Below are 26741 nucleotides of genomic sequence, written 5' to 3'. Positions count from 1 at the left end.
TGCCGTGGAGGCCTTTCGGGAGCTTAAGCGCCGCTTTTTGTCTGCCCCGGTGTTGTGCCAGCCTGATGTTTCTCTTCCCTTTCAGGTTGAGGTCGATGCTTCCGAGATCGGAGCGGGGGCGGTTTTGTCGCAGAAAAGTTCCGACTGCTCAGTGATGAGACCTTGTGCGTTCTTTTCGCGAAAATTTTCGGCCGCCGAGCGAAACTATGATGTTGGTAATCGGGAGCTTTTGGCCATGAAGTGGGCATTTGAGGAGTGGCGTCATTGGCTTGAGGGTGCCAAACATCAGGTGGTAGTTTTGACTGATCACAAGAATTTAATTTATTTGGAGTCTGCCAGGCGCCTGAATCCTAGACAGGCACGTTGGTCGTTGTTCTTTTCCCGGTTTAATTTTGTGGTCTCGTACTTACCGGGTTCTAGGAATGTGAAGGCAGATGCTCTTTCTAGGAGTTTTGAGCCTGACTCTCCTGGGAATTCTGAACCTGCTGGTGTCCTTAAGGATGGAGTGGTTTTGTCTGCTGTCTCTCCAGATTTGCGACGTGCTTTGCAAGAATTTCAGGCGGATAGACCTGATCGTTGTCCGTCTGGTAGACTGTTTGTTCCTGACGAGTGGACCACTAGAGTCATCTCGGAAGTTCATTCTTCTACTCTGGCAGGTCATCCGGGAATTTTTGGCACCAGAGATTTGGTGGCTAGATCCTTCTGGTGGCCTTCCCTGTCTCGAGATGTGCGTGTTTTTGTGCAGTCTTGTGATGTGTGTGCTCGGGCCAAGCCTTGTTGTTCTAGGGCTAGTGGGTTGTTGTTGCCCTTGCCTATTCCGAAGAGGCCTTGGACGCACATCTCTATGGACTTTATCTCGGACCTCCCTGTTTCTCAGAAGATGTCTGTCATCTGGGTGGTGTGTGACCGTTTTTCTAAAATGGTTCATTTGGTGCCATTGCCTAAGTTGCCTTCCTCATCTGAGTTGGTCCCTCTGTTTTTTCAAAATGTGGTTCGCTTGCATGGTATTCCGGAAAACATCGTTTCTGACAGGGGTACCCAGTTCGTGTCTAGATTTTGGCGGGCAGTCTGTGCCAGGTTGGGCATTGATTTGTCTTTTTCGTCTGCATTCCATCCTCAGACCAATGGCCAGACGGAACGAACTAATCAAACTTTGGAGACTTATTTGAGGTGTTTTGTGTCTGCGGATCAGGATGATTGGGTTGCCTTTCTGCCGTTGGCGGAGTTTGCTCTTAATAATCAGGCTAGTTCTGCCACTTTAGTTTCTCCTTTCTTTTGCAATTCAGGGTTTCATCCGCGTTTTTCATCTGGTCAGGTTGAATCTTCGGATTGTCCTGGAGTGGATGCGGTAGTGGATCGGTTGCATCAGATTTGGGGACAAGTGGTGGATAATTTGGAATTGTCCCAGGAGAGGACTCAGCAGTTTGCTAACCGCCGTCGTCGTGTTGGCCCCCACCTTCGTGTTGGGGACTTGGTGTGGTTGTCTTCCCGTTTTGTCCCTATGAGGGTTTCTTCTCCTAAATTTAAGCCTCGGTTCATCGGTCCTTATAGGATTTTGGAGATTCTTAACCCTGTCTCCTTTCGTTTGGACCTCCCGGCATCTTTCGCTATCCATAATGTGTTCCATCGGTCGCTGTTGCGGAGATATGAGGTACCGGTGGTTCCTTCTACTGAACCTTCTGCTCCTGTGCTGGTGGAGGGTGAATTGGAATACGTGGTAGAAAAGATCTTGGACTCCCGTATTTCCAGACGGAGACTTCAATATCTGGTTAAATGGAAGGGCTATGGTCAGGAAGATAATTCTTGGGTAACTGCCTCTGATGTTCATGCCTCGGATTTGGTTCGTGCCTTTCATAGGGCTCATCCAGATTGCCCTGGCGGTTCTTGTGAGGGTTCGGTGCCCCCTCCTTAAGGGGAGGGTACTGTTGTGTATCCGCTTTTTGGGCTCCCCTGGTGGTTGCTGGTGGTATAGGTGACTTGTTTGCACTTTGCTGCTTCTGTTCACCTGCTTCCATCAGCGTTTGGGAGTTTCCTATTTAGCCTTGCTCTCCAGTCATTTCCTTGCCGGTCATCATTGTAACCAGAGCCTTCGGTTGCATGTTCCTGCTACTAGTCTGCTGATCAGCTAAGTGGACTTTGTCCTTTTGTTTTGTATCTTTTGTCCAGTTTGCAGTTTTTGTAATTCTCTGTAGCTGGAAGCTCTTGCGGGCTGAAATTGCCACTCCTGTGTCATGAGTTGACACAGGAGTCTTAAAGTAATTTCAGGATGGTTTTTGAAAGGGTTTTCAGTAGTGTTGAGCATTCCGATGCTGCAAGTATCGGGTATCGGCCGATACTTGCTGTATCGGAATTCCGATACCGGGATTCCGATACTCTTGTGGTATCGGGTATCGGGTATCGCAACAACATTAATGTTAAAATGTGTAAAAGAGAGAATTAAAATAAAAAATATCGCTATACTCACCTCTCCGACGCAGCCGGGACTTCAGCGAGGGAACCGGCAGCGTTGTTTGTTTAAAATTCGCGCTATTACTTGGTTACGTGAATTCCCGGCTTGTGATTGGTCAGGTCGGCCACGTTGCCGGGACGCGGACCAATCACAGCAAGCCGTGACGAAATTACGTCACGGCTTGCTGTGATTGGTCCGCGTCCCGGCAATATGGCCGCCCTGACCAATCACAAGCCGTGACGTCACGGGAGGCTGGACACGCGCCCATTTTAAAATGAGCGCGTCCAGCCTCCCGGCTTGTGATTGGTTGACCGCGGCGCAACCAATCACAAGCCGTGACGTCACGGGAGGCTGGACACGCGCCCATTTTAAAATGAGCGCGTCCAGCCTCCCGGCTTGTGATTGGTTGACCGCGGCGCAACCAATCACAAGCCGTGACGTCACGGGAGGCTGGACACGCGCCCATTTTAAAATGAGCGCGTGTCCAGCCTCCCGTGACGTCACGGCTTGTGATTGGTCAGGGCGGCCATATTGCCGGGACGCGGACCAATCACAGCAAGCCGTGACGTAATTTCGTCACGGCTTGCTGTGATTGGTCCGCGTCCCGGCAACATGGCCGACCTGACCAATCACAAGCCGGGAATTCACGTAACCAAGTAATAGCGCGAATTTTAAACAAACAACGCTGCCGGTTCCCTCGCTGAAGTCCCGGCTGCGTCGGAGAGGTGAGTATAGCGATATTTTTTATTTTAATTCTTTCTTTTACACATTTATATGGTTCCCAGGGCCTGAAGGAGAGTTTCCTCTCCTTCAGACCCTGGGAACCATCAGGAATACCGTCCGATACATGAGTCCCATTGACTTGTATTGGTATCGGGTATCGGTATCGGATTGGATCCGATATTTTGCCGGTATCGGCCGATACTTTCCGATACCGATACTTTCAAGTATCGGACGGTATCGCTCAACACTAGTTTTCAGTTGACCGTGAAGTCCTCTTTTGTATCCTTCTGCTATCTAGTAAGTGGACCTCTCTTTGCTAAATCTACTTTCATACTGTGTATGTCTTTTCCTCTTAATTCACCGTTATTACATGTGGGGGGCTGCTATCATCTTTTGGGGTATTTCCCTAGAGGTAAGCCAGGTCTGTTCCTTCCTCTACCAGGCGTAGTTAGTCCTCCGGCTGGCGCGTGGCATTTAGGAAGCCGTAGGTATGCTCCCTGGCTACTATTAGTTGTGTGGTAGATTTAGCTCACGGTCAACTCGAGTTTCCATCACCCGAGAGCTCGTTCGTTATTTATATGTTTGTTACGTTCCCTTGCCATTGGGAACCATGACACATTACATTTAGGTTATTTTTTGCATTATTTTCCATTGTATGTACCGTATTTTTCAGACTATAAGCCCCAAATTTTCAGCAGAAAAATAGGGGAAAAAGTTAATGCGGCAATTGTGGGTCCGTCTTACAGTCCAAATTCAGCTTACCGGGGGGCATTGGCAGTGCTGAAGGAGTTGCGTCACAGGGAGTGTTCGGTGGTCCAGCAATGATATGACTCCCATCCAAGACTGCGGTAAGTTCGGCGGTGCTTCATGGTGCGGGGGCTCTGCTGACATTTTGTGAAAACCTGGAGACTCTCCACATCCATTGCTGCAATGCTGTGACCTCCTGGAAAATGGCCACCGGAGGCTGTGCATTTGTAGATTGAGATCTCGGCATGGAGATCTCATCTTGTGAGATCTCAATCTGCGCATTCGCCGCCTCAGGTGGCCAATTTCCTGAAGGCCACAGCTTTGCAGCAATAGAAATGTGGGAGCTCCGAGCTTTCACAAAATGTCGGCGGAGCCCGAGCACCGCTGAAATCTTGCCGCACCATTCTGGGATTGGAGTTATATCATCACCCTGCAGCATCGGACCACCGAACACCCCCTTTTCCCAGCCCAGGGCTGGCAGAATCGCCCGACTCCTGCTGCCGCAACACTCCTGGTAAGTACATTCCGACTATAAGATGCAACGCCATTTTCCCTAAAAAACTTTTGGGAAAAAAGTGCATCTTATAGTTCAAAAAATACAGTACATTTTGTATTTTTGTGGAGACAAAGGGAGGGTATGCTGTAGCTTAAAATTTGTGATAAAGAAAGATAGGGATCACATTTTGATTCAGAAGCCAAATGTTAGTTGGACACAAGTGGCAGATCTAATTCAACGAAAATTGTGTTCCCCATTGTTATTACAATGCAAGAGTTTTAGCAGTTGCCTAATATTCTGTGAGAAATTTAGCAAATTTTATTGAAAGAGAAAACCAATAAATACTGCTCTTTGTAAAAGTTACCATAGAAAAAAGAACTTGCAAAGAACTAAAAAGTTATCCCACAACATATGTACTTTATTTTATGGTCATGAAGTTCTTAACTTGTCTACATGAAACAATAGAAGTAGTAATGCTTGAAAGAGGGTTAGCGACATTAACAGTCCAAGAACATAATGGGCCCTGTTCCTTAAGTAGTTCCCTTCCAGAGCTCATTAAACTGTCAGCCTTTTCCAAAGCTTTTGTAATCAGGTGACAGACATTTTTTGCTTTAATTTGTTCCTCTGTTTCCAAAAACCTCTTTTCCCCCCTTTTCACTCTTTTCCTATTAGCTGCGAAAGATTTCACATGTAACATGAAATTTTGGTTGCCAGGATAATATACACACTGGTAAGTCTTTATTATACATTAATTAAGGTCTCCCACAGCGATGCATATTCACAAGTCAATATCTCGCTGTGTAAATAGCATTTCCTAAGGTACCACGCTGCCATGGATGTTTTGTTTTGCTCAGTGGCAGATGAAGGTGTTATACATTACATTTGTACCAATCTGCAGATAAATCAGTGGATGAGGTACAAAGCTAAACAACAATACCTATAATAGAAATACCGAGCATAGAAAAGAGCATGCAGTGGTAAATGGATCCATCATGGTCTGTGCAGGCACAAAGAAGCAGAAAACAAGTACGTTGTCATTGAGGCTTGAAGTCCTGATAAGTGACAGGTGAATTGTTATCTTGGATCTTTGCATCCATTTTTAAGGAAAGATCGGTAGGTGATGTACTCAAGTTACAAGTTAGGCAGCTTCCACAAGAAATGTATCTTGTCTCACAAATACAAAAATAGCTCATATTAGAAAATTTAAAAAAAGACTTCTAAGTGTTATAGACCAGGATGTTGCTATGAGAACTGAAAACTTCTAAAAAATCCCAAATAAAAGTGGTTTCTCATAAGGCATTTTTGGATGATATTAGCAATTTTTTATGGAGTAGGCAGAGACCTGTCAATTCAGGTTAGCGGGTGGGAATAAGCAACCTGGGACCCGCCTGTCCGATTAGTCTAAAGCATGATTTGGTCCCCAGTGGCTTTTAAATGATGTTTTCTGAAATGCCGCAGTGTTTCAGAGTCAAACATACCTGGCTAAGTTTCAAACAACCAGTGCCTGGTGTACAAAGTTATTCACAAAAAATCAAGTTATGCCCTTTACGTGGGATAGAGGATAACTTGCTGATTGATAAAGATCTGACCACTGGGACCCCCAACGATTTTGAGATCAGGACTATGAATCCCTCAGATTGGAGCTCTGCTATCTGCTATCTCTGCACTGTTAATGGGAATGACGGAAGTAACTGACAAGCGCACTTGACAGCCTCAAAGTCAATGAATGGAGCAAAGTTCCGGTGTCCTTGATCTTGAAATTGCTAGGGGTCTCAGCTGTCATAAATCAGCAAGTCATCCCCTATGGAACCAGTAAATGACACATAGCTGGAATGAGGGTGTCTACCCTTACATCATGCTGCTCTCAGAATGGGTGGCAAAAACCTACTGACGGGTTACCTTTAAAAGTTTTCTACCATTTTGTTGCTGCAGGGTGTCAGTTAGTCCATTAATTAGCATAGTGCTTTGCTTTTTCTTATAGTTTTGTCTGCTCTCCTTCCCTTCTTTCAGTGTTACAGATCACAAAAGTACCTCCCAGCGCTCTTCAGTAACATGGCTCCATATAGGCTTTAAAACTATAACGCCAACCTGTACCTTTGGCGCTAGATCAGATACCATCTCATACTAAAACCCTAAAAGAACCAGGTGGTGTCCACCCTTGCAATATTTTTCAAATTAGTATGATGCATATACAGGCAGATAACAGGGAAATAATCTACAGAGATTCTCTGTGTGGCCATTTAGAATGACCTGAATACCACCAATGTTGGCACTGCCCTGACATGTGGCTGTGTAGCTTTCCTGATCACTTGCCCAATTCATTTTATTACAGAAAATGATTAAATATGTAGTCAAAACATCAGAATTATCGATATCTGTACAAATCACCATCATGTTAAAAGTTTTGTGAGAATTTGCTTGTTAAAGAGGACTTTTAAAGCATATCCTGAAAAAGTCAAAAATCCTAAGAATTTTTTTTTTTACCGTTTACCAGTTTTCAGCACATTTTCTGTAAAATGTTAATGCTTTTTTTAAAACAGGTAATTTCATAATTATGCTACACATTCGGCGCCTCAAACTGTCTTCCACAAGGTGCATGATAGTGACCTACAGCAAATTGTACTCAGCTTTAATGAGATGCATAATTAATATTTTGTGCTTTACCGTCCTTTCCATGGAAGGCTAATGTAACAGAACATACATTGACTGTCCTGCACGCATACTTATCAGGCAAGCGATTGTATCTCTGCTTTAATTAGGCTACATGCTTCGCAATGTAGAATTACTATTTACAACTTTAATAATTGAATTATGGCATCTTAGTAGTGTAAACCATTTAATGCAAAATCGTTATTGCATGGACCATTAAAACACATTATATTAACACTTGAGTCTTAAATGAGACACTTTATTTCATAGAGCTAGGGAAGCAATATTTCTTCTTGTGGAGACCACCAAATAGTCTAAGCAATCCTTTATGCCCGGTAATGTCCTCTGGGGAAAAAAGCTATGCCAATTTTATTCCTGCAGTAGTCAAAAATTAACTCTCGAGTGGGGGTAGCAAGAATTGTTCGTTCTAGGATGTCCGCTCTGGGACTTATAGAGTTAAAAATTCTAAACTATCTGCATAGGTAGAGTTGTTTTTGGCCTCTTTAAAGCCCAATTTTGTGTTATTTTAACTTTTTGCTTCCCTGAGAGTATAGCTTACTGGGAAAAGTGGTAGCCAGAGTATAAGTCAACGTCGACAAGTTTTTTTAACATGACTGGGGATAAAAGTCAGACCGACAACTCTTCTCAAAGAAAGAGACATCTGACGATTGTTCTTTTGGGTTTTTTACCTCTCATCAGTACACAGAAGGGTACTTGTTAGCTGCATGAGGGAAAAGATAACCCCCGAAACAGCTATCTGCAGATGGGTGTATGTTTCTTTTTAAATACACTGTCATTTGGCTAAATAATCACCACATTGCATTAGCAGATTAAATACTAATTTTCTATAAAGTGTTAAAAAGAATGGAAAAATCAAGGAAGGAATATTAAAATAAATCCATGCTAATAAGCCTTTGAAATCCTAACTATACCACGTTAACCTTAAAATACACACAAGTAAATAATAATTATATAGTTAAACATATTATGGAGGTGAATTGGCAGATCATACAAAATGTAACCAATACATTGCTGGCCTTGTCCTGCCACTCGTTTCGCTTTATGCTTGGTCAAGGGGCTCATTAAAGAATTGGACACTGACTTATGAGTTAGGTACCTCCCTTAGGCAATACTGGAAAAGCAGCTTCTTTCTTCTGAAAGAGCTAAATTTACATTTTTTTAACCATGGACACTCTATATGCCAATCTTAGCTCTGCCATGTCCTTTTAGCAAAAATAGCTTTGCAGTTATGTCGTAAAATATTGCTTAAGCTGGATGTGAGAATTTCACTTTTAGTGTAATTTACCCCTTCCCAATGTTGGACATAATAGTACATCATACATTGGGTGCAAGTGTATTGAGCTGCACCCATACCAAACCCTGCAGGTGCCAGGTATACTATACAGGTGCCATTTACCTTTTCAGCAGTGACCAGAGCATGCTCTGCTCGATGCTGTCTAACCTTTTTAATTCTGTGCTCATTATCTGACAGTAGCATGTAATGTAATGTCATCTTCCTCAGGAGTCTGATTGGGTGTCTATTCCACCAATGACATTTTGAGATGCTGATGGGTTGCCTCTTGAAGGCCCTTATAGCTGCCATGTTGATACTCATGTGAAGCACAGCTCAGTGTCGGAGTTACCATATGTTTTGGGGCTGACAGTACTTAGCTAAGTGGTAACTAAACGTCATCTAGAAGATGTAACTATTTTTTTATGATTATACCCATTATCAATGCTCTTTGTGCTCCACCAATTAGGGTGGAATTGAATATATTGATCCATATTAATTGGAGTAGAATTTTAGAAGCGCTATCGTGCCCTTAAACAGTAAGATTGGCATCCTAATACTTTTTCAATTAGGTATGGTTCCTTGCTCCATACTGGTAAAAACTATACCCAGTAAGGTTTTACTTTTCTTTTGCTTGTTTATGTATTGTATAAAAATGGGCAAATTTAATTGAGTGGAATTCAATTAAATTTTCTCTAAGCGAATTCAGCAAAATGATAGCCACCATCTTGACGAATAGTAGATTACTGGCAAAAAGTTAAAAAGAAAAAAAAACATACCTCACTCCTCACCTTTCTGTCCATTGTGATAACTCCATGCCCGCTGTCTAGTCTTCTGCTCCTCCGTTGTGTTGCATCTCCAGGCTGGGGCTGCCAGCTGTGATCAGGCTCCGAGGTTCATTGCACCTGCTCCAGGGCCAACTCACACCCAAAATCCCTGGCTCAGAGTGACTACCCTGCTGGAGATATGATACAACAGAGCCGTGGAGGACGAGACAGCGGACAAGGAGCAGCTGGAGGGGCCACAGAGGTGAGCAGTGAGGTGAGTTATAGGATTGATTTTTTTAATTTTTACATTGTATAGCTATTATGCTCTGGGGTCTGTGAGACCCAAAGCAAAAAAGAGGCATTAAATTTGCTTCAAATAACTTCTTTATGAGTCGAATTTCCACATATCCGCACAAACAGGCGAATATGAGTTTTATCTGATCTGCCCATATTTAACAGTGTATTATTTCATGAACATATTTTCCAACTATTTTAATCTTAATATATACTTACCTTGTAATGTCTTCACATCCTGTTCCGTCCAGATGTGTCTTGATCCCAGAATTCCAAGCGGCAGAAGTTCACCGACCGCCATATTGGGACACCCAAGTTATGGGTGTTTCAATATGGAAACTGCTGGTGGTACCAGCCTCTTGCACGGTACCACCAGCGGAACACAGTCGCACCACACACACACTGTATACACCGTACGCACCACACACACACACACACACTGTATATGCCGTATGCACCACACACACACTGTATACGCCATATGCACCACACACAAACACAAACACTGTATACGCCGTACGCACCACACACAGTATATGCCGTACACAAACTCTATATGCCGTACGTACCACACACACTGTATACGCCGTTCATACCACACACACTGCATACGCCGTACGCACCACACACACACATATGCACTGTATATGCTGTACGCACCACACACACACAAACACACACTGTATATGCCGTACGCACCACACACACACACACTGTATGCGCCATATGTACCACACACAGACACACACACAGTATACGCCATACGCAGCCTTTTGTGTGGTACCACAAGCGGAACACCGTCGCGAACATGCCGCCGCCGGGATCAGCCAAATGATTCACTGACCGCCACCATCTTTGTACAGGAGGAGCGCATGAGCAGTTTTAATGTGGCAGCCGCTATCTGTCTACACAAAGATGGCTGTGGTCCGATTTACTGCCCCTGCGCGAATTCCACGCAGGCCAAAAGACAATACTGACATTACAGCAGGGGATCACAGAGGATTCATTTTGTGAGGTAAAATATTTCACTGACTGTTTTTAAACAATATTTTACCTCTCAAAATGTATCCTCTGCAATCTCTGCTGTAATGTCAGAATTGTCTTTTGCTTCCTCACCTCCCAGGAGCTGTGGTATGTTCTTTACACGGTCAGACACAGACAATTTTTAAAATTAGCTTAGACAGGTCAAAGAAGAGAGCACAGATGGAGAAGTCGGCACATGGGGAAAGAGAGAGTGGATAGATGGGTGAGCACATGGGGGGAGAGATTCTCAACGCTGCAAAGCCTGCCCCCATCGCGACATTACCACCCTCCCAATGCAATAGCCTCCGGCCTCCATCTAGTGGTTTAATAACAGTTAAGTATTGTGTAGTCTATACAGACTGTGATTTTTAGCATAAAAGGTAGAGCCTTGTTCATTACATCATTGTCTGGCTCACACAGTCTGTCTGCAAAGTGTGATCTTAGTCTAATAAACATTAATTTCTAACATTCATGACACATAATTTGCAGATGTGACATGCAGATGGGAAAATCTGTTTTTCCATAGGTAACCCCATTTTGTTTCACTGCCCTTCCCCACAAGTTTCGGTGAATGCCTTATTATTTTGTTTCAAAATTACTTTTATTAGGGAATTTTTACAATATGGGAATAATTCGTCAGGAAAAGAATGAAGGGAAAGGAAAGGAGACCAAACAAAGGAAAAGAGAAAAGGGGTTAGGGAGGAAGAGGAGAGAAGAGGTTTAAAGAAAAAATGAAAAAAAAAAAAGGAAATGAAGATCATCTTTACATAGTTGCACCACAAGAATTAACATAACAAGTACATAAAATAAAATATAGATTAAAAGAATTCTGGCAAAGTAAGAAGACATTACATCAAGAGGATTGTCTTCCTTGAGTTCCAAGAGGACCATTTGGAATCATATTTATGTAGAGAGTTATTCCTTAAAGCTATGGAGATTTCAAAGGAGTTATGGGAGAACATAATATCAGTTAGAGGGAATATCCATCAATTTACGCTTTGATACAGTACACGTTTTTAGAACATGCCCTCGGTAACCCCATTTTGCACAGTATAGGTAGAAGTGTTGAATACAAAGTAACTTGAATTCTTCTAGTGTACAACGACTCATATTGACACTTGGTCACCAAAATCCTTAATCTGGTCTATTCTTATTCATTGGATTCCAGACACCGGATCACGATTTTAGACCTGGTTATTCTCTCCGCCACTAGACATCTTCACAGTTAATTCTCTCCTATACCTTCTAACACAAAAGAGGAGCCACAGTTGTGTAATACAGCAAGCTGCTGATATTGTCACCGACATAGAGACACTTCTTACTCTCTGAATAGGCTGCAATACACAATGCAGAGCAGAACTTGGGAATAAAGAATTTCCTGCAGAGTCTCTCCATGATCAGAAAGGCACACTCCTCCTTTATTCCATCTGATCTAACAAAACACATTTGTTTCTGCCTGAAAGGTGTAAGGCAGCAGTTGCTCTGCTCTATTTTAATGCTAACATCCCTATTTACTTTGCTTACACCGTTCATTTATTTTTTAAAATAGCTATGTTAAAATATCCTGCATGAATTCCTAGGAGGCTCTGAGAGATACTGACTGTTTTTGATAAAAAAAAAATAATAATAATATTCTGAGAAAAGCAAATCACAAAATAATAACTGAATTAAATCAATAAAGGGAAGCCGTCAACTCAAAATGACTGTTAAAATCAAGCTTAGCAACTAGTAGTGGACATAGCTCTAGAAATCATATCTTTAGTGCCAAAAATGATTCTATATTCTAATTTTCCGATTGAAATGTCCATTGATTGGCAGCTTTCTGCCTATGCACAGTGTACACCGAAATCGGTGGTGGGGCGGGGTTATACAGAGCTGAGCATTCAGAGAACTGGTAGATCTGCAGCAGATAAAAAGATTTGATCAAAACTGCAGCCATCAGCCCAGTAAGTGATACATTGCTATAATCAGGGTCTCTGCCCCTACCTCATGCTGCTCTCAGATGCAGTAGAAAAAACATGGTGACAGATCATCTCTAAAGTAAATTTCAAAATTTCGCTCTAAGATCTAATATTAAGATCTGATGAACTTAGTACTGTGTATCAGCTACAGAAAAAAAAATGGCATTAATCTTGTAAACCCACGTCAACATTTGTGATCATCACCAAAGCACGCCGCTTCTGATTATACTCTCCTCCTATTCGAGACATAGCCAGCGCTCGCTGCCAGTATCAGCAGGGCCTATTTAATAGACTATTAACTGAAAGGAATGTGTCTCTCACCATTAATTAATAGAAGGTACACATTAAATAAGAGATGACTAAACTTCTTATAACATCAAAGTATGTCGCACATTCACCCACATTTACTTTAGTAATACAGTCCTTATTGCTTCAGACAAAGCCATTTAATTAAGTAAAGCTCACAATTATCAAGCGGTTTATTTACGAGCTGTCGTGGATTGAAAAGGGTAAAAGCCATGACATTGAATAAAGCAAACAAAAGGAGAAATGAGCAAGATGGCGTTATCGTAGTTGTTTGATGAAATGAATAACTATAAGAATGGTTGAACTGTTGAAATTACAATTCATATCTGAAGAAAGGGGGGGAAACAAGAGATAACTTAATTAAAGAGGTTGTCTGGGAATAATTTTGATTCAATTAAATTTTGATTAAATAACAAATACAAGAACTCTCATCCTCGCCAGGTTCACTGTTAAGTTCAAGCTAAGCTTTTCTTCATTAGTTCCATGCCATCATGTTAGCTTTAAAGGGAATCCGCCTGCAGGTTTTTGCTAGGTAATCTGAAGTAGGGTCTGAGATGCTGATTTCAGCGACGTGTCACTTATTAGGCTGTGCGCTGTTGTTTTAATACCATGAGTGTTTTATCAGCAGGAGATTATCACTGTCGGACTGGTGCCTATGTGCATCCTGGTCCAGCCACAACCCCAGCACTGATTAGCAGCTTACTGTCAATATACAATATACAAATCTCTGGCACCATTTTATTGAAGACACTGTATAAATGTACCAATAAAAATGCTGGTGTAGAACAGGTTCAATAGCAAGTCTATTTAGCTAATGAGGTTGAAAAAGTGCTTTAAATGCACATCTCACACTATATGTGTGTATTTATCTCTGTATCACAGTAACATGTAATCAAAATATATATTAGAGCATAATAGCTAACAGTTAACTGAGGTGAAAGGAGTGTATAGCACAATTTATTTATTATTATAGCAGCATAGGTCACATAAGGAATAATTAAATAGAATACGAGCAAAACTATGGCAGTATTCCTTAGGAGGATTCCAGAGATGAGTTTTGCCCCAACCCCGATGCGTGTTTCGGTGAATGCCTTAGTCAGGGGGTATTTACCGAAATGCACGTTTATGCTGGTGCTCTCAGATGAGGTAGCAAAAACCCATGGCAGTTTCCATTGAGGTACCTTTGTCCAGTTTTGCTGATGATTCTCTTAGGCACCTATCAGCCATATGCATGTTACTTTAGGCACACCACTGCAATTTCTTTAGTTACACCCCTACTTTAAGTCTTTGTAATAATAAGTAATAGGTATGTAATAGTAGTGTGTGTTTAACCAGAAAGAAGAATATGAAAAAAGCTTGGTACTATATACAAAAGGCAATAGTCCCATTTCATCATAGCTTTCACACCAGAATTGTGATGTAAAAATGTTGAAAAGTCTCAGAATGTTCCTGTTATTTTAAGACTAACATCTGTGTTTTGAGATGTTTCTTCAGAGAGGACTAAGACTAGAACTCTAGACCCACCTATTGGAAATATCAATCCTAAAAGTTAATATCAACCCTTTAACGAGCCTTGTCATATGACTTAGGATAAAAGCCATAACCAGAATCTCACCTGAGTCTTGCCATGTGGCAAGGCTCATTAAAGGGTCATTATTGACTTTATAGGATTGCTACTTCCATGAGGTGACATTAGAGTTCCAGTCCTCTTACTCTTTGAAGAGGCAATTTGCATATTTAATTTCCTAGAGGAGCATTAAAAGGCTTTAAAGTCTCCTCACATTGGCATGCCAGTCTTGACATGTGTTTGTCCACAAGGAAGAGACATTACCCCTTGAGATGTTTCCTCCCATTGCAGTCCTACATCTGATAAAAAATGGACCTACACTTACTGGAAACTCTGAAAGAGCAGGAAGTGTAAAATACCCCAACGGACAGTTTGAACATTTCCGGATTACTGTACTAATTTTGGATTTTAATACAGATACAGTGGTATGAGAAAAAATCATTGACAAAAATAAAATGAAACACGTGTAACGAAAATAGACTTGATTTAAACAATAGGTCACTTTTTTCATGACACATTTCCGTTAACAATTGGGCCAACTTAGTTTACGATAGTAGCTGTTATGGTTTGTACTCTGATTTCATGAACTTTGAGCGTCATAGCTGGTCTGTTTGTAAAGTGTAGGGAGAGAAGGGAATGCCAGTTCATACATTTGGAAAGCAGGGCCATGTAATCGTATGGGTAACTTGATTGCTACAATAGGTGGTTTTCTACCAGTAACTGTAAAGTGAAGGAATCAGCGATACCTCAGATACCGCTGAATACACTACAAAACATGTCATATAAGTGAACGCCAGAACAAATTAACTTTTTCTCTTTTTCCACAGGGGTAGTCTGTAAGAATTGTATTATCTTTCTAAGGCTGGAGTCACACACATCGTATAAAAAAATCGGTCCGATTTACATGGACAAGAATTGCAGAAATGTTCCCTGAACAGTGATCCATATGTCATCTGTGTGCAATGCGAGGATGCGATTTTCTTGCATGTAAGAATCCGTGTGACATCCGTATGGTGAGATTTTCTTGCCAGCTTGCAAAATTGACATACAATGTATTCACGGCCTCAAATATTCGTGAAAACATAATATACTATATATATATATACATATATATATATATATATATATATATATATATATATATACAGTGGGGCAAAAAAGTATTTAGTCATTCAGCAATAGTGCAAGTTCCACCACTTAAAAAGATGAGAGGCGTCTGTAATTTACATCATAGGTAGACCTCAACTATGGGAGACAAACTGAGAAAAAAAAATCCAGAAAATCACATTGTCTGTTTTTTTATCATTTTATTTGCATATTATGGTGGAAAATAAGTATTTGGTCAGAAACAAACAATCAAGATTTCTGGCTCTCACAGACCTGTAAGTTCTTCTTTAAGAGTCTCCTCTTTCCTCCACTCATTACCTGTAGTAATGGCACCTGTTTAAACTTGTTATCAGTATAAAAAGACACCTGTGCACACCCTCAAACAGTCTGACTCCAAACTCCACTATGGTGAAGACCAAAGAGCTGTCAAAGGACACCAGAAACAAAATTGTAGCCCTGCACCAGGCTGGGAAGACTGAATCTGCAATAGCCAACCAGCTTGGAGTGAAGAAATCAACAGTGGGAGCAATAATTAGAAAATGGAAGACATTCAAGACCACTGATAATCTCCCTCGATCTGGGGCTCCACGCAAAATCCCACCCCGTGGGGTCAGAATGATCAGAAGAACGGTGAGCAAAAATCCCAGAACCACGCGGGGGGACCTAGTGAATGAACTGCAGAGAGCTGGGACCAATGTAACAAGGCCTACCATAAGTAACACACTACGCCACCATGGACTCAGATCCTGCAGTGCCAGACGTGTCCCACTGCTTAAGCCAGTACATGTCCGGGCCCGTCTGAAGTTTGCTAGAGAGCATTTGGATGATCCAGAGGAGTTTTGGGAGAATGTCTTATGGTCTGATGAAACCAAACTGGAACTGTTTGGTAGAAACACAACTTGTCGTGTTTGGAGGAAAAAGAATACTGAGTTGCATCCATCAAACACCATACCTACTGTAAAGCATGGTGGTGGAAACATCATGCTTTGGGGCTGTTTCTCTGCAAAGGGGCCAGGATGACTGATCCGGGTACATGAAAGAATGAATGGGGCCATGTATCGTGAGATTTTGAGTGCAAACCTCCTTCCATCAGCAAGAGCATTGAAGATGAAACGTGGCTCGGTCTTTCAACATGACAATGATCCAAAGCACACCACCAGGGCAACAAAGGAGTGGCTTCGTAAGAAGCATTTCAAGGTCCTGGAGTGGCCTAGCCAGTCTCCAGATCTCAACCCTATAGAAAACCTTTGGAGGGAGTTGAAAGTCCGTGTTGCCAAGCGAAAAGCCAAAAACATCACTGCTCTAGAGGAGATCTGCATGGAGGAATGGGCCAACATACCAACAACAGTGTGTGGCAACCTTGTGAAGACTTACAGAAAACGTTTGACCTCTGTCATTGCCAACAAAGGATATATTACAAAGTATTGAGATGAAATTTTGTTTCTGACCAAATACTTATTTTCCACCATAATATGCAAATAAAATGATAAAAAAAGAGACAATGTGATTTTCTGGATTTTTTTTTCTCAGTTTGTCTCCCATAGTTGAGGTCTACCTATGATGTAAATTACAGACGCCTCTCATCTTTTTAAGAGGTGGAACTTGCACTATTGCTGAATGACTAAATACTTTTTTGCCCCACTGTATATATATATGTCAGTGATATATATATATATATATATATATATATATATATATATATATATATATATATATAAATCTTTATATTTCATACAGAGTTAGATAGCAGAATAGCCAATAATTCAATTGTCGGCATCTGTAAAATCATTACAGGACCCGACAGGATATAAGACATGTTTTACACACAGTAAACCATTGCATATCCATTAGTTTTTTATATGTCCCTCACTAATAATGTTAGTAGTGTGTGTGTGTAAAATTTTAGAGCTGTAGGTGTTAAATTAAAGGATTAATTCACAGAGAAAACCGGTGTGGGCTCCTGCGCAATTTTCTCCAGCAGAGAGGAAAAGCCAGTGACTGAGGGCAAATATTAATAGCCTAGAGAGAGACCATGATTATTGGCCCCCCTGGCTAAAAAAAATCTGCCCCCAGCCACCCCAGAAAAGACGCATCTGTAAGATGCGCCTATTCCGGCACTTAGCCTTTCTCTTCCCACTCCCCTGTAGCGGTGTCATATGGGGTAATAAAGGGTTAATGTCACCTTGCTATTCTAAGGTGACACTAAGCCCAGTTAATAATGGAGAGGTGTCAATAAGACACCAATCCATTATTAATCTACTAGTATGAAAGGGTTAAAAAATACACACACTTGCATAATAAAGTCTTTTAATGAAATAATTAAACACACAGGTTTTCCATCTTTATTGCACTCTCAATCCAAGCAAAGCCCTCATTCTTCTGTAAAAAATCCAAAATAAAAAAGCAACAATAACCCATACCTGTCCGCCGTACAGTCAAGTCACAGTCAAGTCACATGCTGCAATCCATCTCAAGAGGTTAAATAGTTTACAACCCGGAGCAGTGCGCTACGTCAGTGGTAGTCACGGAGGCTGCGCAGACTCCCCACCTGATGCGGTGAACTTGACAGGTGGGAAAATGATCAGAAACTTTCCCATGCTAATGAGTTCATGTCTGGTCAGGCAGGGAGGCTGCGCAGGCAGCATTTCATTCATTACACAATGGTTTACAGCTGGGGCGGTAGCATTAGCACTGCTCGGTTGTAAACTATTTAACCCCTTGAGATGGATTGCAGTGTGGGACTTGACTGTACGGAGGACAGGTATGTGATATTGTTGCTTTTTTATTTTGGATTTTTTTCAGAGGAATGAGGGCTTCGCTTGGATTGAGAGTGTAATAAAGATAAAAAACCTGTGCGTTTAATTATTTAATTAAAATACTTTATTCTGCATGTGTGTGTGTATTTTTTAACTCTTTTATACTAGTGGATTAATAATGGAAAAGTCTTATTGACACCTCTCCATTATTAACCGGGCTTAATGTCACCTTATAATAGCAAGGGCAGTGGGAAGAGAGAGGCTAAGTGCCGGAATAGGCGCATCTTACAGATGTGCCTTTTCTGAGGAGGCTGGGGGCAGATGTTTTTAGCCAGGGGGGCAATAACCATGGTCCCTCTCTAGGCTATTAATATCTGCCCTCAGTCACTGGCTTTCCCTCTCTGGTGGAGAAAATTGCGCAGGAGCCAACGCCATTTTTTACATGATTTAATTCTTTAATTTAACACCTACAACTCCACAATTTTAGACACACATACTACCAACACTATTAGTGAGGGACATTTATAAATCTAACGGATATGCATTGGTTTACTGTATGTAAACCATGTCGCATATCCCATCGGATTCTGCAATGATATTACAGAAGCTGACAATTGAGTTGTCGGCTATTCTGCTACCTAACTCTCTATGAAATATAAATATATCTATATATGTGTGTCAATGACATATACATATATATATATATATATATATATATATATATATATGACACATATATATATAGATATATATATAGTATATACCTATACTATGTGTATACTTTTTTTTTATCTATTCTATTCTAACATGTCAGTGTGATTTTACTGTACACCGCACTGAATTGCCAGCTTTTCGAAAGGACACCGGTGCGTATTTCTCGCAAGTCACACTGATGGTCTGTGTGGTGTGTGAGTTTTTCTCGCACCCAAAGACTTTCATTGGCGAGTCTCGGCCAATATACGGTGCAAATTGCAGCATGCTGCGATTTCACTTGCACGTATAATAAGGGCGAGAAAAAAATTGATGATGGGGCTGCCTCATAGATTAACATTGGGCCGAGTGCTATGCGATTTTTTTCTCACGTAGCACTCGTCCGTATTCCTCTCTAGTGTGACTCCGGCCTAATACTAAGTACCCTTAAAATGTTCGCTAAATATCATGGTTATCTAAGTGGCACTTAGGAGATAACATATGTGACCTTCAACAAACAAGAAAATGTTGTGTTTTCTGTTGACTAAGTGTTTTTCCATATAGATGAACTAAGAGGAAATATTGTGTGAACACATTGGCATTCACAAGGAACATTCAACATTACTCATAGCTGATAAGCTCGGGGATTTGGAATCCATCATACTTCACTCAAGCTGATTCTCCAATCATTTTTATGGTCATTAGACAGCATGACAGTTGTTCAAATATGCAAATGGCCTCTGCTGTCCAGGCTTTGGCAGGACACCATCTCACTTCACATTTGGTAAATGGAGTATACTAAGTAGAGAGCACAACAAAGCAATTCTAATGTGTAGGCATTCTGCAGTGTCTGGGGTTTGCATGAAACATGGAGAAACTGGTTCAGAAGAAGACAGTGATCTGTAAATTCTTATAAATTACAGCTGTAAAAACATATCTCACTGCCATTTGTTCCAAATATCACATCTGGTCAAGTTGCCTGGAGTTCAGCTTCTCTGATTAGCCATATTTGCCCTATATAATAAAGTTATTTACAGCTAAATGAATAAAGCCTTCAATGGCAACTAACCTTTTCTTTACTTAAAGAGGATGTCTACTACTCAGACAACTCCTTCTCAATCCCTATGTTTCCCGCTTGTAAAATAATAACATGTATACTCACCTCTGGTGCTGGCTCCATTCCAGTAGTGTGGGCACTGGCTCTCCCGGGGATCGTATGACATTGTTATGTCACGTGATCCCTCTGGCCAATTAGCTCTGGCTTTATTCTCTCTGTCTTTGGACGAAGGACGTACATCCAGATGAAGTGAGTGCACAGCTGTATGTGATTTGTCCTCACGCGGAGAGAGTGAAGCCAGCACTGAGTGGACAAACCTTCAAGAGAAAAATTATGACATTTTCTAGTGGACATTAGATTAAATAACCATAGATTAAAGCTTGATTTAGATAGGTCTATAATCAAGGAACAATGGTTCATGGGAAAAGCTCATTTTCCTTTTGTCTCCTTTCTTTCTCTCCTCCCCCTCTAATCTTTCCTCTCTTTCCTCTGTTTTCTTGCTTTTGGTTTAATGTTTATTCTTAAAGACAATCCCTTCAAACTAAACTTGAAGGGATTGTCTCATGTTTGTTTTTCTGGAGCTTACCGCTTCTGTGCCTCCTGGCTTCAGGATAGCTGGGATGACTTGAGGTCCTGAAGATCGATAGGTCTGGTGGCATGGCTGCATGGCTGAGTTGTCGTCTCCATCTGCGTGCTCTCCAATGGATGCTAGCTGAATCATCTTTGCTTCTACAATTCTGGATAAGCACAGAGACTCCGATGCTGGCCAGATCCAGCAAACTGGCCAGATTTTGAGCAGCACTTGCAAGCTGTATTGCAAACAGCTTGTAAACATGTGGTCTTCGCCTAGGAAGCCAGCCACTGCAGATGTGGCCAGTAAACGAGATAATGAGCTGCAAAACATAAAATAAAAATCCTCACTTTCTAGGGAACTGAGGATTTTTAATAAAAAGTAAATTGCAAAGTTGCTTATTTTTTAAGCACTTTCCAACTATTTGCAAACATGAGGCATACCGTTTAGAGAATTGATGGAGAAGAATATGGAGCTAATTAGGTTGTAAATGTGTCATATTAAGTTTTTAAATAGGTATAATTAATATATATTTTAAGCAATGATGTATCCCGAGGCTATGCCATCACTTTGTGATCAGTGAAGGGACCCAACCTCTGGGACCTTCACCGATCCTGAGAATAAAAACAACTTCAGCCCTGAATAAGCTCTGAGGGCCCTTCAGTTTTTGTCTGCACAGCGCCACTTTGACAACCTATTCCAATTCAAGTGTATGAGGCTGGATTGCTGGGAATCCCACTTTGCAGAGGACAAAAAGTGAAGCAGCAGCACTGAGTCAGCACTGTGGCCCAATCAATGTCAAGGCTACTGGATGCCCGAGACGTTGGACCTCTACAGATCTCGAAGAAACCAGGGGCGGACATATCATAGATGAAACCTGTGCGCCGCACAGGGGCCCGATAGATAAAGGGATCCTTGTTCTTGCATGGGAGCCCTCTTCTGTCTCACTTTTTGGTTCTTGACAACATTGGTTTATAATCCTACAGATAAGAGGCTGTAAAGTAACTGAAAGCGTCAATGTTTATTTGGAAGAATACAGTATTTTTCAGTGATATTTTTTCTCCCTAACGTTTGCAAGATCTGCTGTACTGTATATATAGATATTTATCTTGTAAAGATTTTACCATTTAGAATGAGAGAAATATTAATAAATCTGGTCTTGAATGGCCATCTAGGAATGTCATCAGCTTCTAGCATACTGTGTGAGTGCCGACTGCTGAACAAGACCTTAATATAATGCCTGTGGCTCACAGTACAAAGCCGCATTGTATCCAGATGTTCACACATATTTAATTGTCTTTTGATTGTTTGTTTTAATAAATCAGTGATGCAGGATAATAACACTATATTTTGCTTAGAAAGATTTTTCCAAAACCATCGGTAAGATTGAATTATCTCTCTGTATGTTGGATGCTGTCCGTGTGCCGTCTGTGTGCCGTGCAGGAGACAGCGCTACAGTAAGCGCTGTCCCCTGCATCTGGTGCTGAAGCCGCCATTCATTTCTTCTCTCCAGCAGCGTTCGCTGGAAAGAAGGAATGAAAAATCATTGTTTTTTTATTTTTTTGTGGTTAACATAAAGATCCTTGTCACCACCCCCCTCCCACCCCCTGTGCGCCCTCCCGCTGGAAATAAAATACTCACCCAGCTCCCTCGATGCTTCTCAGCGCCGCAGCTTGTCCTGTATGAGAGGTCACGTGGTGCTGCTCATTACAGTGATGAATATGCGGCTCCACCTCCCATAGGGGTGGAGCCGCATATTCATCACTTTAATGAGCGGTACCACGTGACCGCTCATACAGGAAGAAGCTGCGGCGCTGAGAGGAAGCATCAAGGGAGCTGGGTGAGTATTTTAGCTGGAGAGAAGAAATGAATGGCGGCTTCAGCACCAGATGCAGGGGACAGCGCTTATCTCTAGCGCTGTCTCCTGCACGGTCCGTGTGGTACCCAGTCCACACACGGGCGGCACACGGCTGCCGCACGTGTGCCACACTGATGTGCCATGTGAGCACACGGACACACGGACACGGATAACTCCGGTACCGATTTTTCCGGTACCGGAATTACCTGGACGTGTGAGTCTAACCTCAGAGCGATTTGCATTGGCCCTAAGGCTGTTTCTTACTGACAGGGTCTCAGTTAACTCATTCTGCAACCAACAATAGAAAGTGCAACACAGAGGCTGTAGAAGGGAAATGATCCAACATTTTTAATGAAACCCAGTTAATAATTTTGAACCCAAAATATATGCATTTCATTTAAACAAAAAATGCCCCTGAAGGTGTCCACATCTTTACGGCCACTTTCACACTTTCAGTATTTGGTCAGTATTTTACCTCAGTATTTGTAAGTAAAGACCAGTAGTAGGTGATAAATGCAGAAGTGGTGACGTGTTTCTATTATGCTTTTCCTGTGATTGTTCCACTCCTGGATTTTGGCTCACAAATACTGATGTGAAATACTGACCAAATACTGAGCGTGTGACCCTAACAAAAGCTCATCCTTGTGTCATGTTATCTGATGGTCCTGATGCCACGCAATGGCAGAATGCTCAACCCCGAAAAAAATCAAACACAAAAGTTGCTGAGACCGTAGTTCTAACCTGAAAATGAACCCTGTTACTCACTGCCATGAGCACGCAGTACTATGCTTTACAAATTATTAGCTGACAACTTTCCATTATAGTGAGTATCTATTCTTGCCAGTCACTTATGTTTGATCTTATGAAGATGAGAGATACGCTAATTAATACTGTCAGCTCAGTCATATTTTAATACACAGTATAATGCACCCTACAATTCACGTTGTGAATGCAATCCTTCAGTTGTCACTCCTGCCCTTCCGCTTTGATTTCTAAAACCAGTAGAGCTGGTTAATTTCCAATTGCTACTAATGGTCCAACTACATAACTGGGCCATTGGATAAGATATACAATATACAAAAAGTGAGAATTGCTCTCAATATTACCAATATTGCATCCCAAGCATGAATTCTTCAGACGGGAAGAGCAGGACATCTGCCTATAGCTGCGGAGCACATAGTGATATCAGAGAGGAACGTCAGCTGGACAATGTCTCCTGTACAGCCTGGTAATATCTAGTGTTAGGCCATGTTCACACCTTCAGTATTTGGTGAGTTTTTTACCTCAGTATTTGTAAGCCAAAACCTGGAGTGGGTGATAAATCCAGAAGTGGTGACGTGTTTCTATTATACTTTCCCTCTGATTGCTCCATTCCTGATTTTGGCTTACAAATTCTGAGGTAAAATAATGGTTTCTGAGGTTAAATAATGACCAAATGTTGAACGTGTGAACATGGCCTTAGGACTCGTGCAATGGCCATATTTTCAGTTCAACTGTGAACCTACAAAACATTCATTACACTCGGACCAATATTATTCTGTGGGGCTGTGCTTCACGCCTGAGTTTGATCCGATATTCAGATCGCACTCGGCCATGCTAGTCAATGAGTCCATGGAAACCATCAGACTGCACTCAAATGATATCTGAGTGCAGTCCGATTTCCACAGACTGACAAAATGGAAAAGATGGAGAAATTCTTTTCCCTATGTTCTCCTCATCCGAGAGGATCGGACCACACTGTAATCAAGTCTGATCAGAATGTGATTATCGTAATTGACCCGATTCTGTCACGTGACCCTGGCCTAAATCACAGTTGTGCACTGTTACCTGTGAGGAAAATATACTAGACGAAGAACTATAGGCCGTACAGAGGTCGGACCAGGTCCTAGGACCTGTGGGGTGAACCTACTGCCACCATATGACATCACTGTCAGTGATCCCTGTTCTGTGACATCATTATAAGCATTATATCCATTTGGGTGTCATCACTGTTTGCAGTTATATTTTGTCACATTTTTTACAATGATGCACTGCGATAGTATTGTTTTGTTACCTTTCCTGCACCGTGACATCACTGTGATTATTGTTCCCTGGATTTACACTGGCTGTTCATTGTGAGCGAGTGTTCCTAGGAAAGCTCCTTTCCCATTAATTAAACAGGCGGCCAAACTACTGACAAGCAGACGCTCAGTCATTACATGAAATGGTTTTTAAGAAAGCTTTAAAAATCTTTGTCCTCGGCAGCACATTGTCCTGTGTAAACAGGCCTCATGCTGCTGAGAACGATGGCAGCCTGTGTGCCCAGAATGATCTATTACCATTCATTCTGTGTGCATAGGAAATGTGGCCTAGCAGACGAGCATGATTGGATAACACCTTATCCGAGCACCATCGCTCATCACTAGTGCTGATGGTTGTTTAGAGGACTACCCATTGAATATAACATTTTTAATTCTAAAACATATAAAATATAAAGAGCATATAACTTTTTTTTTTATCTCTGCTTCCAGATATAGAGATTGTTATATAATTACATTCTGTCTCATTATTTCTGCACATTTTTGCACTGTTTGTACCACTCCCTAGATATCACAGTGGTACATGCATTGCCTGCAGTTAAACACATTAAGCCTGTGCATTCGTTTCACGATCCTTATGTCTTTCGGCCAATATTAATGTTCTTTCATTTAACCCGCTGTGCAGTTGGCTGCCTAAATGTCAAACCCTTAAAAGCTTGTAGGCAAACCAAGCATGGCCAAGTGGAGTTTAATGCTACACTAGAGGTCTGATGTCTTGTCAACAGTTATAGAATATGTATGTCTCTGTGCAAGCAACAATTAAATATTAATTCTGTTTGTGGAGAAAGCACCAGTCATAGAAGGCGGCCGATACACACGGTGCAGTCAAAGGGGCAAAGCTCCTGGGGCGAAATGCAAAGGGGGGAAATTATCAAGGCTTTTGTGTCACCAAATTTGCAAAAATTATTTTTGTGTAAAAATATGCATTTTTTCAAAACTTTTGACTTTTTGTGGTCTTAAAAGTGGATGAAGTATGAGAATTGCAATATTCCTGATTTATGAATTGCATACTTTTAGTATCAATTACCACTGTATTAGGGGGGTGGAGGAAAAAGTTGGGAAATGTCACTGGGCTGAAGTCTTAGGCTGCCGTCACACTAGCAGTATTTGGTCAGTATTTTACATCAGTATTTGTAAGCCAAAACCAGGAGTGGGTGATAAATGCAGAAGTGGTGCATATGTTTCTATTATACTTTTCCTCTAATTGTTCCACTCCTGGTTTTGGCTTACAAATACTGATGTAAAATACTGACCAAATACTGACCGTGTGATGGCAGCCTTGTATTTAAACATATGATAAATTTATCAAACACTGTGCCAAACTTGGCACAAATAATAGCAATATGGCCACAAAGACTGACTTTAATAAGTTTCCTCTTGGTAAATCTCGCCCAAATCTGTACCAGGGCTTCCAATTATGGTGCATTATTTGTAGCACTGATCTCGTATATCAACTGATTGCAGCACAGGAGTGAACATACTACTGGTGCAACCACATCGGGCCTAAGAGTTAATGGGCCCACTTCTGCCTCCAAAGCAGATGAAATTGTGCATTATGATGATTAATTAAACTACAAAGGGCCCATATATTATTATTGAGCAGGGACCCTTTTCTGTCTGCTGCAGCAGATCTGACAATTACTTTTGATGTGCAGGCATTGCAGGACCTTAGGTATCCATGGTTCCGACCACTGATATAGTGACAGTTAGTTGCTATTGGTCGCAACCATGGATACCTGAAGTCCTGCAATGCCTGCACATGAGGAAAGAGACGTAGGTATCAGAAAAACTATGCCTTATTTCTACTTAGATGTATTTGCTAACATTATTATTGTTACACCTACTACATATTTGGATATGATTTTGGAGATGCAATACCCCTTTAATAAATTATTAGTATTAACTAAATGTGACTACTACCATATGTAAAAATCCTTTTTTTCCATGTCTAAGGTGTTCACAGCCATTAATGCCTTGACCACGCTTCATATTGTGTCATCATTGCATTTTAGCCATCATGAAAATAAGTATTGCAAATGTAAAATATCCAGCAGAGTTCGCTTGATGCCATCTGCCTTGTAAACAATGTAGTTTGCCAGTAGGTTTTATAAATGGCACTCATACTAGTTAGATTACCGCTTTCACGGAGCGCAAGTCAACTTTTTATGGGCTTCAAGGGTTCTTGAAAATAGAGAAGCAGACGGAAAATTGAGCCCCTTCTGCACCCATTAGAGAGAGCAGGTTGTTATGCACATTTCTTATTCCATAAGTCTGGGACCCAGATGTTATAGTAATAGCATCCAAAACGAAATTAATCTCATTTCTGCGTTTGCCGTTCTGCAGTGCCTGTC

The 26741-nt window shown here is 41.4% G+C and overlaps 1 protein-coding gene across 5 annotated transcripts in view; it reads left to right on the top strand.

Moving 5' to 3' along the window:
• The window catches only part of PRKG1 (protein kinase cGMP-dependent 1), a 1588699-nt gene that overhangs the window by 1232051 nt on the left and 329907 nt on the right, over positions 1-26741 (top strand). The window lies entirely within an intron of this gene.

The sequence above is a fragment of the Ranitomeya variabilis genome, chromosome 4 (assembly GCF_051348905.1).
Source record: "Ranitomeya variabilis isolate aRanVar5 chromosome 4, aRanVar5.hap1, whole genome shotgun sequence".
NCBI classification, from domain to species: domain Eukaryota; kingdom Metazoa; phylum Chordata; class Amphibia; order Anura; family Dendrobatidae; genus Ranitomeya; species Ranitomeya variabilis.
This window is presented reverse-complemented; position numbering and strand designations above follow the sequence as displayed.